The 24,432-nt window shown below is 38.4% G+C and overlaps 1 long non-coding RNA gene across 2 annotated transcripts in view; it reads right to left on the bottom strand.

The window, feature by feature from the left end:
• LOC134501298 (uncharacterized) overlaps window positions 1–24,432 on the bottom strand; it is a 127,625-nt gene that overhangs the window by 55,446 nt on the left and 47,747 nt on the right. For both annotated transcript variants that reach the window (XR_010068338.1, XR_010068339.1), the window contains exon 3: window positions 3,073–3,117. This is a non-coding gene — a long non-coding RNA (uncharacterized LOC134501298). The remainder of the gene's footprint in view (window positions 1–3,072; window positions 3,118–24,432) is intronic.

The following is a 24,432-nucleotide window of genomic DNA, read 5'->3' as shown; positions in this document are numbered from 1 at the left end:
TATACATTATATATGCTGTCACACTTCCATACCTCCAACAGAAACCTTAACTGGTATATATACAATTTAAATGAGCTTCTTTTTCAGGTATCTGTCAGAGATAGGTGGCTGAGAATAACATTTCTAGAATTTTCTAATAAAAAATGTCTTTAAGGAATTTTGCTACAGTTTTATTTATTTATTATTTTTCTTTTCCAACTAAAACCAAAGGAATATTTATTTGTTTGCTTGTTAGATTTATACTCTGCCTTTTATTGAGGAGTTCAAGGTATCATACATGGCAACTTTCTCTAATCATCTATATCTACATCTATATCTATATCTATATCTATATCTATCTATCTACAGTATATCTATATATAATAAATATGGTGGTGAGAGAGCAATTATATCTCCAACAGAGCTTCTGAAAATCCTTGGTAAAGTAGTTGAAATTGTCCTGAGATAGATGAAGTAGAGTCTCTCCTCCCCACCCCCCTATCTGTCTCTCATATAAAAAAGAAATAAATAGAGGAAGGAAGGAAGGAAGGAAGGAAGAAAGGAAGATTAAAACCACTATAATCAAGCTAAATAAAGAAAATCTAGGGTTTTGTCCTCCCCATAAAAGCTTTCTTAACAACTAATTAGTCTGTTAGGAAAACCTGAAAGGTATTAATATTGGAACCTCCCTGAGTACATATATCAATCTTTAATATTCATTTTTTCAGCATTTAACTTTCCTCAGAAGCTCACTGAGATTTGAAAGTTTATATCAATATTAATCTGAGATAAATAGCTTGAAATATTTACAACAAATAAAGACTTTATCCTGAAATAATTATTTCAAGTTATTTAAAGGAATTGAAATAACAAGTAAAAGCTTGACTTTTACAAATTTCCATAGATACACTGAGCCAGAGGAAATATATGACCCTTACTCCAATTAATTCATTAACCTGCTAATTTACCAAAAAGTAAAAGGAGTATCAGAGGGAATTGGCAAGGATAGCCTTGGATACCCAGAAAATGAAGCCTTCTCCTGTTACATCCCACAAGAAACTGCAGGGAGGGCAGGAAACCAAACATAGAGAGAGAGAGAGAGAGAGAGAGAGAGACCATATCTGTGATGACCCAGGAAGGAAAAAAATATCTTAATCTTAAAAAGTAAAAGTAAAGTGTCCTTTAAGTGGTACTTGACTTTTGGTGATTTCATGGACTCATCCAAGTAGCTTTCATGACAACAATACATAAGAGGTTAACTGCTTCCTCTTCTTGGAATGTTTTTCAACTTCCCACTCACTGTACCAACTGTGTGGCCCTCAACAGCCATTTGGGTGGATGGGCAGGTGTGGGGGCTAAACAAAGGCAAGATAGCAGACATGGTGTTTTGATGTACAGTGTAAACCCCATCCCTATTATACATGCATCAACGCTGGACACATATACAAAAAGAATGGAACTTGCATCGTCATACTGTATCCATCATTGTCCTTTCTTTTAACTTCTTCCCAGACCCTGATGGTAGACCTTGCATTTCATAATTATTTCCCATCCCAGAACTAACCAGGTCTGACCATTTAGAAAATGTATTTCACACAGTGAAATAGATGTCAAAAAGATTATTTTAATCAAATGCAATTAATTTTACATCCTTTTATGATCAGCAAGTTCAGCAAGAAGAAATGTTAAGGAAATAGCTCCCATACTTTTTTGTAGCAAGTGAGATGGTATTACCTAACAGGCTTGATTGATCTTGAAAAGCTAAGCAAAATTGGATATTTTAGGTGGAAGATGATCAGTGAAGTGGTAAATATTCCAGAAGGCAACAATCTATTTATTTATTTAATTTTTATCCTGCCTTTATTATCTTTGTAAATAACTCAAGGTGGTGCACATGCCTAATACTCCTTCCTCCTCCTAGTTTCCCCACAACAACAACCCTGTGGTATGGGTTGGGCTGAGAGAGAATGACTGGCCCAAGGTCACCCAGCTGGCTTTCATGCCTAAGGCAGGACTAGAACTCACAGACTCCTGGTTTCTAGCCCAGCACCTTTACCACTAGACCAAACAATAGTAAACCAAGTCCATACTGTTGTCAAAAAAGCAACCTGATGTGTGTGTCCATGACCCTGGCACGAAGGAGACTATATTTTACCTTTCTGATACAACTGATTGAGACATTACTTCATGTGGGGGACAGCAGATACGTGCAAGCATTCTTTACTAGTTATGTAATATACTAATCATGAATATACCATTCTCATCCAGAATAGATTCATCAGAATAAAGGTGTGATTATGAATAACAGCTAGATATTAATGCTTTATTTATCATTTTTAAAGGGGAGACAGAGGTACAAGGGGTCACTACAACTGAAAAGGGAGGACTTACAATAAGTTCCTCAGTTAGATGCTATTCAGGTGAGTTCAACTCCTAATTTCTCTATAGACTTTTTTTTAACCTGTCTTGAATAATAAATCATAGCTCTCCAAGTTTCTTGGAAGTAAGATCATAACTTCTCCTTATTAAATGTAATCAAAAAGATGGCAACATGATATCTGTCAAGTTCCACACAGCTGGGCAAGATCAAGAAAGCAAGAACTATAGACTTCAGTAAGGTGTCTTTAATGCTACCCTTGGTATAAATAGCAGTATTTTGGAAAGTGTAAGAATTTCCAACCCTCATTTGTAGTGAATTCATTAAGGAAGAGCTCTTTGAAATGTTTGAAAGGCTTCTTTGCAGGTTTCTTGCCACATGGGCTGAATTGCTTTTTATAAGTGAACTACCAAGGGACTTATCTTCTATCTCTTTAATGTTTTTTATCTTTGCTTTCCCTTCCATTTTCCTAGCCTTCTTACAATCTCTCACAATACCATTACACTGATTATCCCTCTTGCATATCATCAGCTGCCATTGGGAATGATAAAGGATAATGCACAATACCAGGACAATATATATATTTCTTAGCTGCATCTATTAGTGAGAGAACACTTACATAGTATAGTGTTTAGGAGTGCTAGAGCATGAATGGGAAAATTCAAGAAGCTCACTGGGTGAGTTTGACACACTTACCATCTCTGAGCTTAACTCACCTGTCATGAAGATGAAACAGAGCCATGGATGCTGCCTTAAGTTTCCTGGAAGAAAGATAGTGTATGATGGTGATACAAAACCAAGACACAGAATTGCTGTTTTTATTTTTTTAATAGCAGAACCCTGATACCTTCTTCTTCAATCTAACAAGCTCAAGGTCAGCACGTTTCATTTGGATTGCATTTAGTTAGTTTTTGTCTGAATGATATCTGTCCATTTATAGAACAAATGCCCTGACCTGTTATGCAAAGTCTATTCAGGATCTGGGCACCTACCTTCCTTTTTTGTTTCACAAAGCTTCTGTCAAATTAATGAAAGAAATAGAAGAGGTGTTATGTTGTTTAGTAAGCATTCAGCATCCTCACTATTTTTGTAACAATACGAAGGGGGAAGGTAACAGAGAGAGACACAGAAGGAAATAATACTGCCATTTGATTGTACTGAAATGCCAGCCTTGCTAGCATCCTGAGATGCCACCTCAGCTACAATTTTAGTAGAACAATGAGGATTCATACCTGGGAAAACCAGTCTTAGAATTCATTGTTTTGAATTTCAGCCTCAGTAACAATTTCAGCTCAGATATTGCCCCTACAAACACAGCTAATTTAATTTTTTATTCCCTAAGTGTCAAAAGAGAGTGGCTTAATGAATTTGGAGACATTTTCTATTGATCACACTCAGTTCAACCTCTGCTGTTCTATGTTATCACAGTTTATTTCTGTGATGAAGGAAATAGGATAAGATTAAAGAAATCTTTTAAGTGGTCCACAGAGGAAGCATTCAAGCCAGTCTGTAAGAGAAATACCACAGAATGCTTTATTAGAGAAGCTTATGTCTTTCTATGGTACAAAGCAAGAGTGCAGATTCAGAATTGTGTAACAGCTAAGGCATAATTAATCTCAGTTGAATTATCTTTCTTATGTATGCTATCACATGGGTTTACAAAGGTTTTTATTCTGAGGGTTGTACAGACTGCTGGGTCAGTAGCCACAAATATTCATGGACCTTTATGTGCATTTTCACACCTACCACATCAATAGACTCATTAATCTCTTCTGGTGATGTACTTTGCATAACCCATTCATGCTCTTTCTCAATATACTCAAATCAAACCCAAAGACCCCCTGAGAAATCCAAGTCTTTGTGGTTTTTCCAAAATTTAACAGGATTGGGGATCATCTGACCTCTGAAGGAATGCTGTTCTAGAGGAGGTGAGCATAACAGCAAAAGTTTTCCACATGCATTCTGATGGAAGCACTCCTAAAGAGTGGGGACCTGGAGGGAGCTCTCTGTTCTACAGCAGGTATTACCAGGCAGGTAGATATTAATTAAGGAAGGAAATCTTGAAGATACCAAGGTCCTGAGCATTTAAAGGTGACAACCAACAGCTTGAATTGCACCCAGAAGCCAGCTGATAACCACAGTAGAAGTGTTACGTGGACAAATCATTTAGAACCCACAACTACTTCGGCTTTGAATGGTCTTCATGGTCAGCTCCATATAGAGCAAATTTCAGTCATGAGGTGATCCTTATTCAGCCCATGATAACATTGGCCTATAAGCCTCCCATACAATGGTAGAAAAAAGGTCTGAATGTTTATTCCATGTCTATTCTCTGTCCAGATCAATTTGTAGATTTCTCTAAAAAAGAAATCTACAATCCCTCTATTTACTTTTTATGAAAAATGAAATCATAATGATATAAGGAAAGTCCCCATTCTAAATATATTTTTATTCACCTTAGCATTTTCCACTTCATGTTGGTGTTGTTCAGCTGATTCATGGCTTCTTGAGATTCACACATACATGTAACCCACACATATATGTATAGTGAGTGCTTTATTTATGTTTATATTAATTAAGATATTTTATAAAGCATATTGTAATTTATACACTCCCTGTAGATGGATAAATACTGTAAACAATATATAATTATTTGAGTGATATAATATTTATTACAATATTAATTTAAAATATTAATATTTATATGTCATTTACATGACATTTCATGTCATTCTGTAATGTAAGAATTAATTAATTAATTAAACTTATTTCTATGCTGCCACAATTAAAATGAGTTTCAGCACTCACGTAGAAAAAACACTATCAAAATACAAAAATAAAAATATAGCACTAGAGTTTTGTCAACAGGCATGCCAGTATTAATATTTTTATACAATTCCTATTTAACATTTTGTTGAGGAAGAGCAAATTCAAACAAGGAATATAATTTCAGTTAAGTAGGAGAATAGATGCCCCCTTGTAAACTCTGACAAAGTTCAGAGCCTAACAGTGGACAATTCCCATTTTGATTTCCATTGTTTCTTTTGTCAGAACTCAGGGGAAGAAAATGATAGGGCTGTCACCACTAGTTTTCTGGTTTAATTAGCGTTTATAAATTCAGCTGAAAGCTGATAACAGATTACAGGACAATGCAGAAGCTTCTACTAGGCTTCAAAAATGAAAGCTATTGTTCACGTCCTCCTATTTCACCTACATTAATGAAACCAGTAATCGTTTTGGACCTCATGCCCTTCTGTCATGTAGTTACAGCTTGTCCTTTCACAAAAGAAAATTAGAAAACCGCTGAGTATTAGAGATATTAACGGTTGCTAGAACAGTATAATAAAAGGCTCTTTTTCAAAAGCTTTGCCAAGTTTTCATGTCATTATTCATGAATGAGTAACGGATTCACAAGAAGAAACCTGATCTCTCAAGGATGTAGAGCAGCAAGAAAGAAGAACAAAACACAAACAAACAAAAAAAATCAAGTAAAACATACACATCTGTGCATATTGAACAATTTTAGCATGAAGCGAAAATAAAGTCCACCTGCAAGAAATGAAGGTGCCTTGGCACTCAGAGAAGGCATTGCTTGACATCCACAAAATTACAGAGGTAAGCAAACATTTGCAGGAGGAAAAAAAAAATATCTCAACCCTGGAGGCTTTCTATAGTACTGTTCTCTTCACTATTCCCTTCAAATTAAAAGTTTAACAAGGCAAGATCAAATATGAGTATATCTAGAATGGGGGTATGCCATCTCTTTCAAGCCAAGGGCCACATTCGACCTTTGCAAAAGGAGGTGGGACCCATATTACAAAAGTCAGAAATAAGTCCCATTGTATCCAGTCAGGATTTCTGTACACTTTTTAAGGAAGTAGAGGACTTGGGCATGAAGCAGATGATTTATTATGGAAAATATGCAGTAAATATGCAGCCTAATCATGTGGAAAACCAGGCTGTGATGTCATTGAATTCAAGGAGGCTTATTCCCATGTAGGGACTAGAAAATAAATTAATAAATGTGCTGTTTATGATGGGATTGTATTCAATTCCATTTTTAGTTCAATGAGCATGGTATGTCTATTTTTTCCCAGATTGGAACACAACCATATTACTGTTTTAAATAATAGATATTTCCTATATGGATAAAAGGAACAAAATGTGTCCAATGTGCTTGATCTGAGTATGGTTTCATCAAGGAGTAAAAACAAAATGTTTGAAGTGAAAATACAGCAAATATACTGTAAGGTATTGCCAATCTACAATGTTTAAAATACCATGTTTTTAAATAATTTCTGTGATGCAGGTATGTCTGTAGAGGAGTCAAAAAAAGATGGTAGTCATAACTGTGCAGTCAAAGCCCTGCCCCTTTTTAATATGTGTTGTGACACACATAGAAAAGGGCAGAGCTTTGATCACATGGTTGTGACTGTCATCTTGGATTTCTTGCCTCCCCTCCACCTTGTGCAGGGCCGCAACTAGGGTCTGTGTCACCCAGGGCAAGCATGGATTCCACACCCATTTTGGCGCCCCCCAGCGCGGAGCCCAGGGCACATGCCCCACTTGCCCCCCCCCCCAGTTGCGGCCCTGCCCTTGTGGACACCCATGCTATGATGTTGCATGTGGAACTTTTCTTGAAGATGTTGCATCTTATGCAAAATGCAGTGGCCAATCAGTTGTCAAGATAAGAATAACAAATCATACTGTATAACATTGAGTTTATTGAAACTGCTTTGCTTTCCAATATTCTTACCATCTGATTAAAACATTTTAAGCCCTGTTCAGTTTATTTTCCTGCCAAGAACTATAAGTCCAGTATTCCTAGCCTACTTGGATACTTCAGAGTTTTGCACTTAAAATTAAAGTCCCAACTTTGAAATATTTTCCTTCCCGGAGTCACAAAAAGGAATTAATCATTTGAGTGACTCTGGGAGATGACATTAAGTATCACATAGTTTCCCAGATTATTTGGTAGTAGGTAGGAAAGGCAGGGGTGTCATGATGCTATTATAGACAGCTCGAAGTACACTAAAATAAATGATTCCTTCTTTTTCATCTTCACAGAAGATATTACATGCTAGAGAAAAACAGGGTGACAGCTATAATTAATGGCAGGAAAAGTGGCATGCAATATTCTTTTGGGCAGCTATAAATTGTATGCTACCTTGATCATAAAGAAGTTTCAAGCTCTCATAACTAGGATACATAAAAATGAGATGTTGGAATGATGGAGATTTAGTGTCTTCCTAAAGGTTTTTATTGTCACCTAACTTCTGTCAACCACACTGGAAAAAGATAATGGTAACATGTATATTTGAGATACAGCATGTGAATTATTTCCTTGATTCAAGGAGTGGAAGGCACAAACTCATAAGATGTTATTCACAAACAGGCTGCTGCAGGCTGAACTTCAGGTTCTCTGCCAACTTCAGTATATTAACTTCACTATATTAAACCAAGAAGCATTGCATTATTATTAATATCAGTGAGCACTATGCACTTAAGCCCAAAATGAAATTAGGATGGTTATGTATTACAGACCACCAGAAGGCTGTCATTTGGATGATGTACACTAGAACACTAATAGCTGCTCTTCTGATGAAGTATTATACCTCATGCCATCACACCAATGATATATTTCACCATCGTATAAGGACCAGTGTGAAAATAGATCATTGGAGCAATCCATAAGCCTAAAATATATCCCTTCAGCAAGGGCAATCCACCCAATGTTGGATGATAGTTTGCATGGTGTATGTATTTCCCATATTCCCGGCATAAACATTTGTTTATTTTCATATTGCTGTCACTGTATCTGTTTATACTGTAATGGGTTTGAACCTGAGATTTCATAACAGATGCAGAATGCTTAGGAAAAACAAAATAAGTCGGATAGTTGTGTTTCAGGTTCCATATGGCTTAAAATTGCTTGCTTAGTTGCCTCATACAGTGTGGTAATTAGCAGGGAAGTTAAATAGTCATTTTGAAAAGCATAAGAGCCACAAATAACTAGTTTGCATAGCAATAGGTTTTACATTTTCTAATGGACAAATACTACTGCCTTTGTCAATTCTGTAATGACAGCACATTTTTTGTACAATAGTGGGCAGCTTTGGAAAAGTTGGTAGCTTATTGCTCCTCTACAATCTAAATGCTCAGTAGTTTAATTCCATTACATGAGATCCAACAGAACATGACTTTAGGATTGCAGAGCTGAATTGTCCAAAAACTGAACCTTTTTTGTTTTTATTCTTCTTGAACAGATGGTGAATCACCGCATGCAATAGCTCCTTAAGTAAGAATTACTTCATAAGTAGCATGTCAAAACTTAGTATCTCCCCTACTGCAATCACTACCTGCGAGAAATGGCTGCTAGAAGAAGAAAGGCATTATTTCTTCTAACAGCAGAAATGTATTGACATATTATTCCCAGCCCAGTAGCTTGAAATATCTTTCTCAAGCCTTGCAGAAATGCATTGAGTTTGAGAAATATATTTAAGACTGTATAGGTAAGATTTGGGGGAGGGGGTAACATCTCTTCATTTTAGATATTTCAGGATCCTTAGAATGCCTGAAAAAGGTTGGAAAATTGGGGTCTGATTTTGGAACAGGACTTAATAGCACTGAATTGTTGCCCAGTTGCCAGAATATACAAGCAATTTTTGGAGGGCAGAAACAGAAATTGTTCCTTACTCCCATTTAAACACCCATCATAATTACAACCTCTCCATGTGTGGTTTTTTTTTGGGCTGCAGTTTGAAAGTAATCTTTTCTCCATATGTCTCCTTGAGAATTCCTATCTATTTTGTCTCCTATTTATTTTACTTCCTTATACCCTAACCCCAGCAGTTCAGTGGCTCCTTCATAAAGGAAGGAACATCCTCTCACCTCATTTGCAAAAAGTTACTTCAGGAAAGGCTTTTGCTGCTTCTCTTACAGTGTTGTCTCAGGGTTTGTTTTTAATCTGTTCAATAGCATCTGACTGAAGTCCCTGCAGTTTTCTTGGCAAGGTTTCTCAGAAGGGGTTTGCCATTGCCTGCTTCCTAGGACTGAGAGAAAGGGACTGGCCCAAGGCCACCCAGCTGGCTTTGTGCCTAAGGCAGGACTAGAACTTACGGTCTCCCGGTTTCTAGCCCATTGCCTTAACCACTACACCAAAGTGGCTCTCATGCCTTAGTGGTGTAATAGAACATTTATTTTATTTAAAGAATACCCCTAGTTATTCCGAGCAGAAATGTTTTGGTTTTTCTAATTACTACTTTTCCCCTGACCCCTCTATTTCCCATTTTTATCTGCTTTTAGTACATCTGGGGCTGCATCATTTCACTGTTTCTACAAGCATTATTTTCAATGCTTGTAGAAATAGGTTTGCCCCCCCCCCTTAACTGGCTTAGACTTAAAAAACTATGCGTATAGGGCAGAAACAGCTTAAAAGTGCAGTGCAGATATGCTTATGGGATCCCTCCTCTCTGCCAGCTTCTGAGAATTGTTCTTATCACATTCTTATCAATGACAATTCAAAGGAACCTCATTGTGCCCAGACTGATTTCATGCCATTAATCCAGAGATTTAGATGAGCTTTAACTGCTAATACGCTGAGGAATTTTTCTTCTGTGCATTCAGTTTTAATTCACCTAGCACATTTAATCTTCAGCAAAGGATCGTTACCTTGTCGTGGTGCTGGAGCTTGAGCACCTCAATGATGCCATGAGCTAAACCGTGAAGGGCCACCCAAGACGGGAAGGTCATGACAGAGAGGTCAGACTAAATGCGATCCCTGGGGAAGGTAATGGCAACCCACCTCAGTATTCTTGCCGTGAAAACTAAATGGATCAGTACAACCAGAGATATGTCGGTATACCATCGGAAGATGAGACCCCCAGGTCGGAAGATGGTCAAAATGCTACTGGGGAGGAACAGAGGATGAGCTCAACTAGCCCCAGACGTGATGACGCAGCTAGCTCAAAGCCGAAAGGACGGCTAGCGGCCGACGGTGCTGGTGGTGAACGGCGAATCCGATGTTCTAAGGATCAACACACCATCGGAACCTGGAATGTAAGATCTATGAGCCAGGGCAAATTGGATGTGGTTATTGGTGAGATGTCAAGATTAAAGATAGACATTCTGGGCGTCAGTGAACTGAAATGGACTGGAATGGGCCACTTCACATCAAATGACCACCAGATCTACTACTGCGGACAAGAGGACCACAGAAGAAATGGAGTAGCCTTCATAATTAATAGTAAAGTGGCTAAAGCAGTGCTTGGATACAACCCAAAAAATGACAGAATGATCTCAATTCGAATTCAGGGCAAGCCATCTAACATCACAGTGATCCAAATATACGCCCCAACCACAAATGATGAAGAAGCTGAAGTAGAGCAGTTCTATGAGGATCTGCAGCACCTACTGGACAACACGCCTAAAAGAGATGTTATTTTCATCACAGGAGACTGGAATGCTAAGGTGGGCAGTCAAATGACACCTCGAATTACAGGTAAGTATGGCCTGGGAGAACAAAACGAAGCAGGACACAGGCTGATAGAATTTTGCCAAGACAATTCACTCTGCATAACAAACACTCTCTTCCAGCAACCTAAGAGACGGCTTTATACATGGACTTCACCAGATGGACAACACCGAAATCAGATTGATTACATCCTTTGCAGCCAAAGGTGGCGGACATCTGTACAGTCGGTAAAAACAAGGCCTGGAGCTGACTGTAGTTCAGATCACGAACTTCTTCTTGCACAATTTAGGATCAGACTAAAGAGATTAGGGAAGACCCACAGATCAGCTAGATATGAGCTCACTAATATTCCTAAGGAATATGCAGTGGAGGTGAAGAATCGATTTAAGGGACTGGACTTAGTAGATAGGGTCCCGGAAGAACTCTGGACAGAAGTTGGCAGCATTGTTCAGGAGGCGGCAACAAAATACATCCCAAAGAAAGAGAAAACCAAGAAGGCAAAATGGCTGTCTGCTGAGACACTAGAAGTAGCCCAAGAAAGAAGGAAAGCAAAAGGCAACAGTGATAGGGGGAGATATGCCCAATTAAATGCAAAATTCCAGAGGTTAGCCAGAAGAGATAAGGAATTATTTTTAAACAAGCAATGCGCGGAAGTGGAAGAAGACAATAGAATAGGAAGGACAAGAGACCTCTTCCAGAAAATTAGAAACATTGGAGGTAAATTCCAGGCCAAAATGGGTATGATCAAAAACAAAGATGGCAAGGACCTAACAGAAGAAGAAGAGATCAAGAAAAGGTGGCAAGAATATACAGAAGACCTGTATAGGAAGGATAACAATATCGGGGATAGCTTTGACGGTGTGGTCGGTGAGCTAGAGCCAGACATCCTGAAGAGTGAGGTTGAGTGGGCCTTAAGAAGCATTGCTAATAACAAGGCAACAGGAGACGACGGCATCCCAGCTGAACTGTTCAAAATCTTGCAAGATGATGCTGTCAAGGTAATGCATGCTATATGCCAGCAAATTTGGAAAACACAAGAATGGCCATCAGACTGGAAAAAATCAACTTATATCCCCATACCAAAAAAGGGAAACACTAAAGAATGTTCAAACTATCGAACAGTGGCACTCATTTCACATGCCAGTAAGGTAATGCTCAAGATCCTGCAAGGTAGACTTCAGCAATTCATGGAGCGAGAATTGCCAGATGTACAAGCTGGGTTTAGAAAAGGCAGAGGAACTAGAGACCAAATTGCCAATATCCGCTGGATAATGGAAAAAGCCAGGGAGTTTCAGAAAAACATCTATTTCTGTTTTATTGACTATTCTAAAGCCTTTGACTGTGTGGACCATAACAAATTGTGGCAAGTTCTTAGTGGTATGGGGATACCAAGTCATCTTGTCTGCCTCCTGAAGAATCTGTATAACGACCAAGTAGCAACAGTAAGAACAGACCACGGAACAACGGACTGGTTTAAGATTGGGAAAGGAGTACGGCAGGGCTGTATACTCTCACCCTACCTATTCAACTTGTATGCAGAATACATCATGCGACAAGCTGGCCTTGAGGAATCCAAGGCTGGAGTTAAAATCTCTGGAAGAAACATTAACAATCTCAGATATGCAGATGATACCACTTTGATGGCTGAAAGTGAAGAGGAACTGAGGAGCCTTATGATGAAGGTGAAAGAAGAAAGTGCAAAAGCTGGCTTGCAGCTAAACCTCAAAAAAACCAAGATTATGGCAACCAGCTTGATTGATAACTGGCAAATAGAGGGAGAAAATGTAGAAGCAGTGAAAGACTTTGTATTCCTAGGTGCAAAGATTACTGCAGATGCTGACTGCAGTCAGGAAATCAGAAGACGCTTAATCCTTGGAAGAAGAGCAATGACAAATCTCGATAAAATAGTGAAGAGCAGAGACATCACACTGACAACAAAGGCCCGCATAGTTAAAGCAATGGTGTTCCCTGTAGTAACATATGGCTGCGAGAGCTGGACCATAAGGAAGGCTGAGCGAAGGAAGATCGATGCTTTTGAACTGTGGTGTTGGAGGAAAATTCTGAGAGTGCCTTGGACTGCAAGAAGATCAAACCAGTCCATCCTCCAGGAAATAAAGCCAGACTGCTCACTTGAGGGAATGATATTAAAGGCAAAACTGAAATACTTTGGCCACATAATGAGAAGACAGGACACCCTGGAGAAGATGCTGATGCTAGGGAGAGTGGAGGGCAAAAGGAAGAGGGGCCGACCAAGGGCAAGATGGATGGATGATATTCTAGAGGTGACGGACTCGTCCCTGGGGGAGCTGGGGGTGTTGACGACCGACAGGAAGCTCTGGCGTGGGCTGGTCCATGAAGTCACGAAGAGTCGGAAGCGACTAAACGAATAAACAACAATTTAATTGTTGTTGATACATTTACTATCTCTGGGAATGTCCCATCCTTATACCTGCTCTCCATTAGTTAAACCTGAGAGAGAAGGCCAACTGGAGTATATAAGAAACTGAACTTTTTTTTGGGAGCAAATGTTTGCTTTGCAGGTTCCCTTCAGGACTTTTATGTGATACAAAATGTAAAATGCAAAATAAGAAAAAAGATGAGAATAATAATGAATAATAAACATTAATCATAATAAATATCACTAAAATCTCACCATAATATATAGGTGATATAGCAGTCAAGGATTTAGTATACACTATAGGCAGTCATATTATTTAACTTAATGGTACCTGTAAGATGAAGTCAAACTCACTGGCTTGAAACTGTAATGAGGTAAGTTTTCAGCCTGATCTACTTGTATGCAAATAAACTCATATGAATGCATATATTTGCATTTTGATAACACACACACACACACACACACACGCACACAACTTCTAGAAAGTCTCTCTATTCCAGTATGTGTTTTGCGCTGAACTTCTTAGTTTGGTTATAAATATGAACTTCCACTACAAAATATTAATTATTTTAGTCTGTTTATATCTATCTGAGACTTGATTAAATATTTTTGACTTAAACTGTAAACATGCATTTCTAAAAAAATAATGAAATGCCAAGTCCTCATATTTTCATGAAAAATGCATTAGCAACTTTAATTACATTTTTAACCTAGCCATCCTTTTAAATTGTTCTTTTAAATGCTGAGATGTTCCAGTGCAAGCTCTGCTATACAGCTTTTTCACTTTTACTTATAAAAGTGTCACAAATGATCAAATTTGCATTAAAATGGCACAACATGTGGCCACTCCAGTTTGGTTCTGTTTGGCTCATGATCCATCAACTTGAATACCGCCTATATATCAGCCAGTGAAATATTCAGTCAACCTTAAGGTAAAGGTAAAGGTTTCCCTTGACATTAAGTCCAGTCGTGTCTGACTCTAGGGGTCGGTGCTCATCTCTGTTTCAAAGACGAAGAGCCGGCGTTTGCCCGTAGACACTTCTGTGGTCATGTGGCTGGTATGACTAAATGGAACACTGTTACCTGCCCGCTGAAGTGGTATCTATTAATCTACTCACATTTGCATGTTTTCATTATCTATTTTATAATCAAAACAATTATCTGTTGGCAATCCTATGGTTGAAATAATATTGGTACAAAACAGGAAAGGTTGAAGATAAGCTAAATAGATAAATTGAAGGATACAGGAGATAGAATCCTCTGGAACAGACAAATACGGGTGGAGATTTCTGGAAAAGATAGGAAGCTCCTGTCCATATTATAATATAACCACCCCAGGCTTTAACAGGCAGATATTGGGAGCAGGGATAAAAAAGAAGGACAAGAAACTATTCTGGGGGGGCAGGGGCAGGGGGAGGAGGAGGAGGAGGAGGAGGAGGCAGCAAAACTACTCATAAGCAAGAGGTAAAAGAGAGAAGGTGTAAGGCTTTATGCAAAGAAATCCAGAACACAAATTTGCAGCTCAGTTAATGCGGAGTGTGAGAAGCTGCAAATTTCACCAGTGCATCATCAGTGAATCACCCAGTAGATCATCAGTGAATTACCCAGTGGATCATCAGTGAATCACCCAGTGGATTCAGCTACAGATGAATTGTGGTTTGGAGGGCCAACATGGGGAGAAGGTGAGAGAAGCACATTGCAGAGATATCCCAGAAGGAGGGGGCCTGGAAGAAAGAGTGAGAGAAGAACTGCTAATGACTGCCAAGAAGTTATAGGGAGCCTATTTCCTAAGGGAAGAGCTGGGTTGGGTTGTTTAAAATTATACTGGGTGTTAGAAATATATTGTACCTCTAAGTAGACTCTTCAGTCTTTTGTATGAGAAACTGAGTGTTATGAGTGCACCACCATGCACGGTACTAGGAGAATTATCCCCATGGTATTCAATAGCTTGGCACTGTTTGAGTTCCCATTGGTCCTGTGTTATAGTATTCATGTGACTGCATGCTATTCCCTAATGATGTAAGTGAAGGTATAAGAAGCTCACAACTAGAAATGGGATATTCTTATTTTCTTACTGCATGCCCCAAGAAAGAAGGAAATCATCAGCACTGTCCCATTGTTGGTTAAACTCTAAACACTAAAATAAATTCTATAGATGCTGAAAGAGTTTCTTCCTGGGATATATCTGGGAGGAAAGAGCTCTCAAATGCAAGACTGGGTAATAGGTTACAGTAGGAACTACATATTCTGTATCAAGGCAGGGGGGAAACCTTACTAAAACCTTGTGCCCTAGTTGCATTTCACAACATATTATAGGCCAGTAGACAATGGGAGATCAGAATTTGGGGGTGACAAACACCCTCCTCATCCTGGTTGCCTTGACTTAAGAAGAATTGCAGAAAAAGGTATTAACCCATTTGTTCTTGCTCAAGGAACATAATTAACCTGTCTGGAATAGAAGCACAATCCACACACTTGCTCATGCAAATACAGGGATTTGCCCAAGTTTGGGCATTGCGACTCTTCTAACACTACAATTACCACTTTTTCTTCCAATTTCCACATATAGTAGTATGCCTATGAAGAGTGTGAGGAGTATAAGGTTATATTGCCACCACACCAGTTCTAAATATTTGTATCAAAGATCCTAACATAATTCAACAATAGCTGACAGCTGTTGGATAGCATTTAGTAGGGAAATAGCACCCAGTCTCCCCATTCATCCTTCCAATTTCCTCCAGTAGGTGGGAGGCTCTGTAGAGCAGAATTAGAGTACTGGGTGGGTCAGAAGGATAAAAGAGTGGGATAGTTATAGTGACCATATTTTCTTGTGAAAAAATAAAGGACAAATCTGAAAAAAGGAAAAATCTGAAAGAGATTTATAAGGATAAAAAAAAAATGTCTATGTTTATAACTTTGCTTTATAAAGGAGAATTTGAAACCAAGAAAATAAATAATTAAATTAAATAAATCTACGGGCTGTACTTTATAATAAAGGACATGTGGTCACTGTAGGCATTGTCCACTGAATTAATGGAATTCAACCCACATAACACTAGCTGTGGCCATAATTATTCAAACTACTTTCAAAGTTACTATGTTCTAGGAACCTTCTAGTTACATATTTTTTTTTAAAAAAATGCTTGGGTTGCAGTACAGTTAATAAAACATAGAATATATTCATAAGGAAGGTACTGAATTCCATTAATGCAGTGGAACTATACCTTATTCTTCTATCCTTCTGACCCACCAAGTATTCTGATTTTTGCAGGTGTGTATGTGATGGAGTTTGTATGTCTCTTTGGGCTTGGAAGTCTGTTTGAATGTGTATGTGGGTATGGGAATCAATGTCTGTGTGGAAAAGTGTAGATTATATTATTTCTTTATTTAATACATTTTATTTATACTATACATTTCTACTCTGCCGAGCACTCAAGGTGCCTAAGAAAGTTGGAAAGCCAAAACAAAATATACTGTAGAACATCAAACCAGGTTAAGATTAAGAGTAACCTAGGTACTAAAATGAGAGCCAGTTTGGTAGTGTTGAAGTGTAGCGTTAAAGCCCCAAACTAGAAACTGTGAGATGGTGAGTCTAGTCCTGCCTCAGGCATGCAGCTAGCTGGGTGACCTTGGGCCAGTCACTTTCTCTCAGCCCTAGGAAGGAGGCAATGGCAAACCACTTCCGAAATCTTGCCAAGAAAACTGCTGGGACTTGTCTGGGCAGTCACCAGGAGTCAACACTGACTCAAAGGCGTGCACACACAGACAAACACACACACACTCACACCAAATAGCTAACAATTAACAGTCTGGGAAAATAAGGTGTCCATAGATTTTCCAAATGCTATGAGAGTAGGGGACAAATGCAACTCCCAAGAGAAGCAGCACAAGAGAAGTGTCCCCCTCCTTTGAGGTAGAAAGACAGGCCTTTGAAAGGGCACCCCCTCCTGTTGATCTTAACTGGCCAGACTTGCAAGACATGGATGTGAACTTTCCCCAAAGCTTGTTCAGTTTTCAAACCCTACAGTCTGCATCTTAAAATGGAATACACACACATACACACACACGCAATTTAATTTTAAAAAAGCAAAGCACCATTTTAAAATTACTGAATGTATATATTCTAATAAATTCAATGATTGTTACATTAAAATCAACACAAGGCATAAGAAGGAACAAGGAAAATTATGAATTATTTATTCACTGGCTTGTGATAAAGCTTTCAGCTAATAGTTCAAAGTAAATAATTCAGAACACCACTATATACCCATAACGAATCAAAATTAATAACATGTCAAGGAAATGCAGAAAGAAGGATATGTTGATTTAGCTGTCTTAACTATGCTGAGAGATCACTTTTACTGATCTCAAGAGACAGGGAAAGAACAGAGGACAAAACCAGCATACATAACAAGTGATATACATAGAAATGAAGATTTACTGCATGTCAGCAGAAATAAAACATACTGAAAAATCCAAATACGAAAACAGAAGATTACACTGGGTTAGATTCAGATAAGGTCTTGGTCCACCCACTTTTAAAATTATACTAGTAAGGGTTAGCCAATACTTTTATTTATTTGAACATTTATATGCATTTATATTATTATTTGTAATTATTAGTGTTTGTAGCAAATACAGAAAAAAATAGAATACAATAATAAATAAAGTGATTAAAAACAAAGAAACAAAATGAAAATTCAATAGAATTATTCTGAGGAAAAAAAAACAAGCAACTGACAGCTCAAATTAAAAATAACATCAAAACAGTGATTGGTCAGGATTTGTTTTAAACCCGACTATATTGTTGTTCTGAATGATACACTTTTTTCTTATTTGTTTTACCCTCTCAGACTAGAGAGCTCTAGGTGTTAATTTTGTCTGGGCCATTACTTTGGTTATGTTCATTACTGACCACTAGGAGGCACCATATGACTGGTTTTGTTCTTGTTGGAACTTGTCAGGCATAGAGAGCACCAGAGAGTTCCAGAGGAAGGTTGGCAGACTGAAGACAGCTCTGTGAAAAGCCAATGACCACCACAAAGAAGGAAGAGCCAGCAAGTAGACCAGCTGTTCAAACCTCTCTGAATAAAGAAGAGGACGAGAGATCACCCACAGGTGCTCCAGAGAGTTTCTCCTCACAAGTAGACCACAAGATATCAGTCTCCAGAGGGTTTCAAGCAGTGGGAGACCAGGGAATAGCCATCTTCCTCAAACTGCAGTCAGCAGCTTTGAAAGGACACTAAGTTTGCATACTTCCTTTTCTAATCACGTTCAGAAATTGTTTATTAACTACTTTTCAGCTATTAGAAAGAAACCTTTGGATCGACAAGTCTGAAAACACTGGGTGAGTCTGCTTTCAATCCTTACTGAAAGAAAAAAAAATTAACTGCAAGCTTAATACTTCAAAAAAGAATCTTAAAAAAATAAAGAGCAAAAGGTTGATTAAAACTTTGATTTTAGAAACCTACAAATAGTCTAAGGGTCCAGATAAATTTGAAATAAGACTTTGAAATTAAATATAAATAAACTTTCCCATGGAAAATGCTTTTGCTTTGATTTTTTTTTTTTAAAACATAATAAGGCTTTAAAAATTGTATCCTAGAGGGGACTAGAGGGAATTAAAGATTACAATTAGAGGACATCCCTCAAACTTACAATTACAGAATGGAGCAAAATATTTTAACATTGGACATATTGAAAGGTATTTTTGTATCCTTTAGCAAAGGATCGTTACCTTGTCGTGGAGCTGGAGCTTGAGCACCTCAATGATGCCATGAGCTAAACTGTGAAGGGCCACCCAAGACGGGAAGGTCGTGACAGAGAGGTCAGACTAAATGCGATCCCTGGGGAAGGTAATGGCAACCCACCCCAGTATTCTTGCCGTGAAAACTAAATGGATCAGTACAACCAGAGATATGTCGGTATACCATTGGAAGGTGAGACCCCCAGGTCGGAAGATGGTCAAAATACTACTGGGGAGGAACAGAGGATGTGTTCAACTAGCCCCAGACGTGATGACGCATCTAGCTCAAAGCCAAAAGGATGGCTAGCGGCTGACGTTGCTGGTGGTGAATGGCGAATCTGATGTTCTAAGGATCAACACACCATTGGAACCTGGAATGTAAGATCTATGAGCCAGGGCAAATTGGATGTGGTTTTTGGTGAGATGTCAAGATTAAAGATAGACATTTTGGGCGTCAGTGAACTGAAATGGACTGGAATGGGCCACTTCACGTCAAATGACCACCAGATCTACTATTGTGGACAAGAGGACCAGAGAAGAAATGGAGTAGCGTTCATAATTAATAGTAAAGTGGCTAAAGCAGTGCTTGGATACAATCCAAAAAATGATAGAATGATCTCAATTTGAATTCAGGGCAAGCCATCTAACATCACAGTGATCCACATATACACCCCAACCACAGATACTGAAGAAGCTGAAGTAGAGCGGTTCTATGAGGATCTGCAGCACCTACTTGTCCTAACAGCCAGGAACCACGCTGAGACAAGGAACTGGTCTCTAATGTTTTATTGCTTGTACATAACAGAAATCAAAACAAACTGAAGAAGCGTGGGAAAAACCCAGACATATAAACCCCAAAGGGTTAAGGCGGTCCCGATCTGTGTCTCTTTGAATGGCTGCCCAATTCCTCAGTGCTACGCATGTGCTTAACAGTCTGGATGGGAGCCCCCTGCTCGCCATCCTTACTCATGACACTACTGGACAACACACATAAAATAGATGTTATTTTCATCACGAGAGACTGGAATGCTAAGGTGGGCAGTCAAATGACACCTGGAATTACAGGTAAGCATGGCCTGGGAGAACAAAACAAAGCAGGACATAGGCTGATAGAATTTTGCCAAGACAACTCACTCTGCATAAGAAACACTCTCTTCCAACAACCATAGAGACGGCTTTATACATGGACTTCACCAGATGGAGAACACCGAAATCAGATTTACTACATCCTTTGCAGGCAAAGGTGGTGGATATCTATACAGTCGGTAAAAACAAGACCTGGAGCTGACTGTAGTTCAGATCACGAACTTCTTCTTGCACAATTTAAGATCAGACTAAAGAGATTAGGGAAGACCCACAGATCAGCTAGATATGAGCTCACTAGTATTCCTAAGGAATATGCAGTGGAGGTGAAGAATAGATTTAAGGGACTGGACTTAGTAGATAGGGTTCCAGAAGAACTATGGACAGAAGTTCGCAACATTATCCAGGAGGCGGCAACAAAATACAACCCAAGGAAAGAGAAAAGCAGAAGGCAAATTGGCTGTCTGCTGAGACACTAGAAGTAGCCTAAGAAAGAAGGAAAGCAAAAGGCAACAGTGATAGGGAGAGATATGCCCAATTAAATGCAAAATTCCAGAGGTTAGCCAGAAGAGATAAGGAATTATTTTTAATCAAGCAATGCACAGAAGTCGAAGAAGACAATAGAATAGGAAGGACAAGAGACCTCTTCCAGAAAATTAGAAACATTGGAGGTAAATTCCAGGCCAAAATGGGTATTATCAAAAACAAAGATGGCAAGGACCTAACAGAAGAAGAAGAGATCAAGAAGAGGTGGCAAAAATATACAGAAGACCTGTATAGGAAGGATAACAATATCGGGGATAGCTTTGACGGTGTGGTCAGTGAGCTAGAGCCAGACATCCTGAAGAGTGAGGTTGAATGGGCCTTAAGAAGCATTGCTAACAACAAGGCAGCAGGAGATGACGGCATCCCAGCTGAACTGTTCAAAATCTTGCAAGATGATGCTGTCGAGGTAATGCATGCTATATGCCAGCAAATTTGGAAAACACAAGAATGGCCATCAGACTGGAAAAAATCAACTTATATCCCCATACCAAAAAAGGGAAACACTAAAGAATGTTCAAACTATCGAACAGTGGCACTCATTTCACATGCCAGTAAGGTAATGCTCAAGATCCTGCAAGGTAGACTTCAGGAATTCATGGAGCGAGAATTGCCAGATGTACAAGCTGGGTTTAGAAAAGGCAGAGGAACTAGGGACCAAATTGCCAATATCTGCTGGATAACGGAAAAAGCCAGGGAGTTTCAGAAAAACATCTATTTCTGTTTTATTGACTATTCTAAAGCCTTTGACTGTGTGGACCATAACAAACTGTGGCAAGTTCTTAGTGGTATGGGGATACCAAGTCATCTTGTCTGCCTCCTGAAGAATCTGTATAACAACCAAGTAGCAACAGTAAGAACAGACCACGGAACAACGGACTGGTTTAAGATTGGGAAAGGAGTATGGCAGGGCTGTATACTCTCACCCTACCTATTCAACTTGTACACAGAACACATCATGCAACATGCTGGGCTTCAGGAATCCAAGGCTGGAGTTAAAATCACTGGAAAAAAACATTAACAATCTCAGATATGCAGATGATACCACTTTGATGGCTGAAAGTGAAGAGGAACTGAGGAGCCTTATGATGAAGGTGAAAGAAGACAGTGCAAAAGCTGGCTTGCAGCTAAACCTCAAAAAAATCAAGATTATGGCAACCAGCTTGATTGATAACTGGCAAATAGAGGGAGAAAATGTAGAAGCAGTGAAAGACTTTGTATTTCTAGGTGCAAAGATTACTGCAGATGCTGACTGCAGTCAGGAAATCAGAAGACACTTAATCCTTGGGAGAAGAACAATGACAAATCTCCATAAAATAGTTAAGAGCAGAGACATCACACTGACAACAAAGGTCCACATAGTTAAAGCAATGGTGTTCCCTATAGTAACATATGGCTGCAAGAGCTGGACCATAAGGAAGGCTGAGAAGGAAGATAGATGCTTTGGAATTGTGGTGTTGGAGGAAAATTCTGAAAGTTCCTTGAATTGCAAGAAGATCAAACCAGTCCATCCTCCAGGAAATAAAGCCAGACTGCTTACTTGAGGGAATGATATTAAAGGCAAAACTGAAGTACTTTGGCCACATAATGAGAAGACAGGACACCTTGGAGAAGATGCTGATGCTAGGGAGAGTGGAGGGCAGAAGGAAGACGGGCCGACCAAGGGCAAGGTGGATGGATGATATTCTAGAGGTGACGGACTTGTCCCTGGGGGAGCTGGGGTTGTTGACGACCGACAGGAAGCTCTGGCGTGGGCTGGTCCATGAAGTCACGAAGAGTCGGAAGCGACTAAATGAATAAACAAAATAAATTTGTATCACTCTTGTACACCACCCAGAGTCGCCTTGTGTAAGATGGGCGGCCATATAAATGTGAACAATAAATAAATAAATTTTTGAACAAAGGTCCCAGAAGATAATTTTAATAGTGTCTGCCTTTATAGATAGACTGTGTCAAAAATATGTTATGGAAGAGGAACAAATTCCACCTGACATGATCGAGACTGACTTGATAGTGAATTTAAAAATGACAGGCTACAAGAATGACTTGGAAAAATATGTTACACTGGAGATAGAAAAGAAACCTGCTGATGTCTTAATAATTAAAAGGGATATGCAAACAACAAACCAAGAGAATGACCTGGATAATATTCCTATGTTGGATTTACAAAAAAGGCTTGTTAAAGTTTTGAAGAATTTTGTGAAAGGGAGAAATAAAAAATGAAAAGAAATCAAGTTCTTCAACATTAAAATGAAGAAATGGTAGCCAATTTGGAAAGTAAGAGCTATCAAGGACTGTATTTGTTTTACATGCTCAGTAGTACAGGAGTTTTGGAACAAGATTTCAGAGTGCTGTCAGTAAAGCCTCCTTATTAGATAACTGGTAAAGTTATGATACTTCATGGTTTTGACTTTGGATTCTTGCACAAATACTTTCTCAAATAATTTTACAAATTGGCAGAGTTTTATATAGCATGAGATTGGAAGTCTCCACAGCAACTTACTCAAGTACAGTCCATTTCAAAATCAAATACATCATGGGGATTGGAGGAGAATCTTATCAATCAATCCTTGTGTCATTACAAACATTGTGAAATACATAACTTATTCTAAGTTCTATATAGGTCTATGCAGTTTCCAAGGGACGATGGTGTTGTCGTCATAAGTTTTTTTGTGGCTCTAAATGAGACAAGGTATGATTATCTATTCTTTGCCAGTTGCAAATAAACTAAGGACATAACATTCTTGGAGAATAATCTGATTGGTTATTTACACAAAAATAAATTGTATTTAAAAAATATCTCAATATGTTGTTTGATGTTCACATTTTTATTAAAAAAAATCTGAAGTATAGCTGGACATATATTAAGTGGTAAAACAGAATCCAAAGTGCCATATGCAAGTGAATATACTGGGTTTTACAAATGTAATATAGAATCCATCACACAGACTCTTCTTACCCCCTTGACACTTACAGCCATGCAAATTCTAAAATCTTATATTAACACAATAGATTGGTCTAATAGCTTTAGATGCTATTGTCTGGTTGAATTCTAGCAACAGGTATTGTAAATTGAAAATGCAGAAAGGTGAAAATTTGATCTTCTGGGATGTAATGAAAAACAACAGATGGAAAAAAATCCAGAAACCTTCACTCTCTTCAGTTGGAACCTTCACTCTCAGCAATAAGTCTCACCAATCTTCACAGACATCTATAAATGAACAATTCCATCAGTTATTATACAATCATGCCACAATCTGTCACCATTAGGAAAAAAAAGTACAATGAGAATCAGATGCTTATGTAACTTATTGACTGGATATATACTGTCAAAAGGGCTTCTGTACTCTGAATAACATTCCAGGAACATTATTTTTCAAATACTAAAGTTAATGAAGAACTTCTTTCTACCTTTATGGAATCCTTATTAATTATATAATCCATATGTATATAAACACAAATGTAACAACCCCCCCCCACTACTTCACTGCCAAGTGAGCTAAAGTGCAGTACCTCAGTTTATTTTAAATTGCATTTAAATTTCATTATTTTAGCACTTCCAAGAGTTTAAAAATATACTTTCCAAATCTACTCAATGGCCTATTTCTCCCACTCTCTTTTCCTTGAAAAATAGGTTGTAAATTTAATGATATTAGCAGTTTGCTACAATCCTCCTTTTCTGCAGTTTCACACATAATCAATTCAGTTATGTACTATGAAAGCTAGCAATACAATATTCAAGTGAGTAGTGCTAGATATAAAGATAACTATTAAAGTTTGAATGCTAAATAAATGCATTCACAGTGGGCCTTATTAGATCTGTAACAACTTAA

The sequence above is a fragment of the Candoia aspera genome, chromosome 7, assembly GCF_035149785.1.
Source record: "Candoia aspera isolate rCanAsp1 chromosome 7, rCanAsp1.hap2, whole genome shotgun sequence".
Classification (NCBI taxonomy): Eukaryota; Metazoa; Chordata; class Lepidosauria; order Squamata; family Boidae; genus Candoia; species Candoia aspera.
Note: the sequence above shows the minus strand (reverse complement) of the source record. Positions and strands in the feature narration are given on the sequence as shown.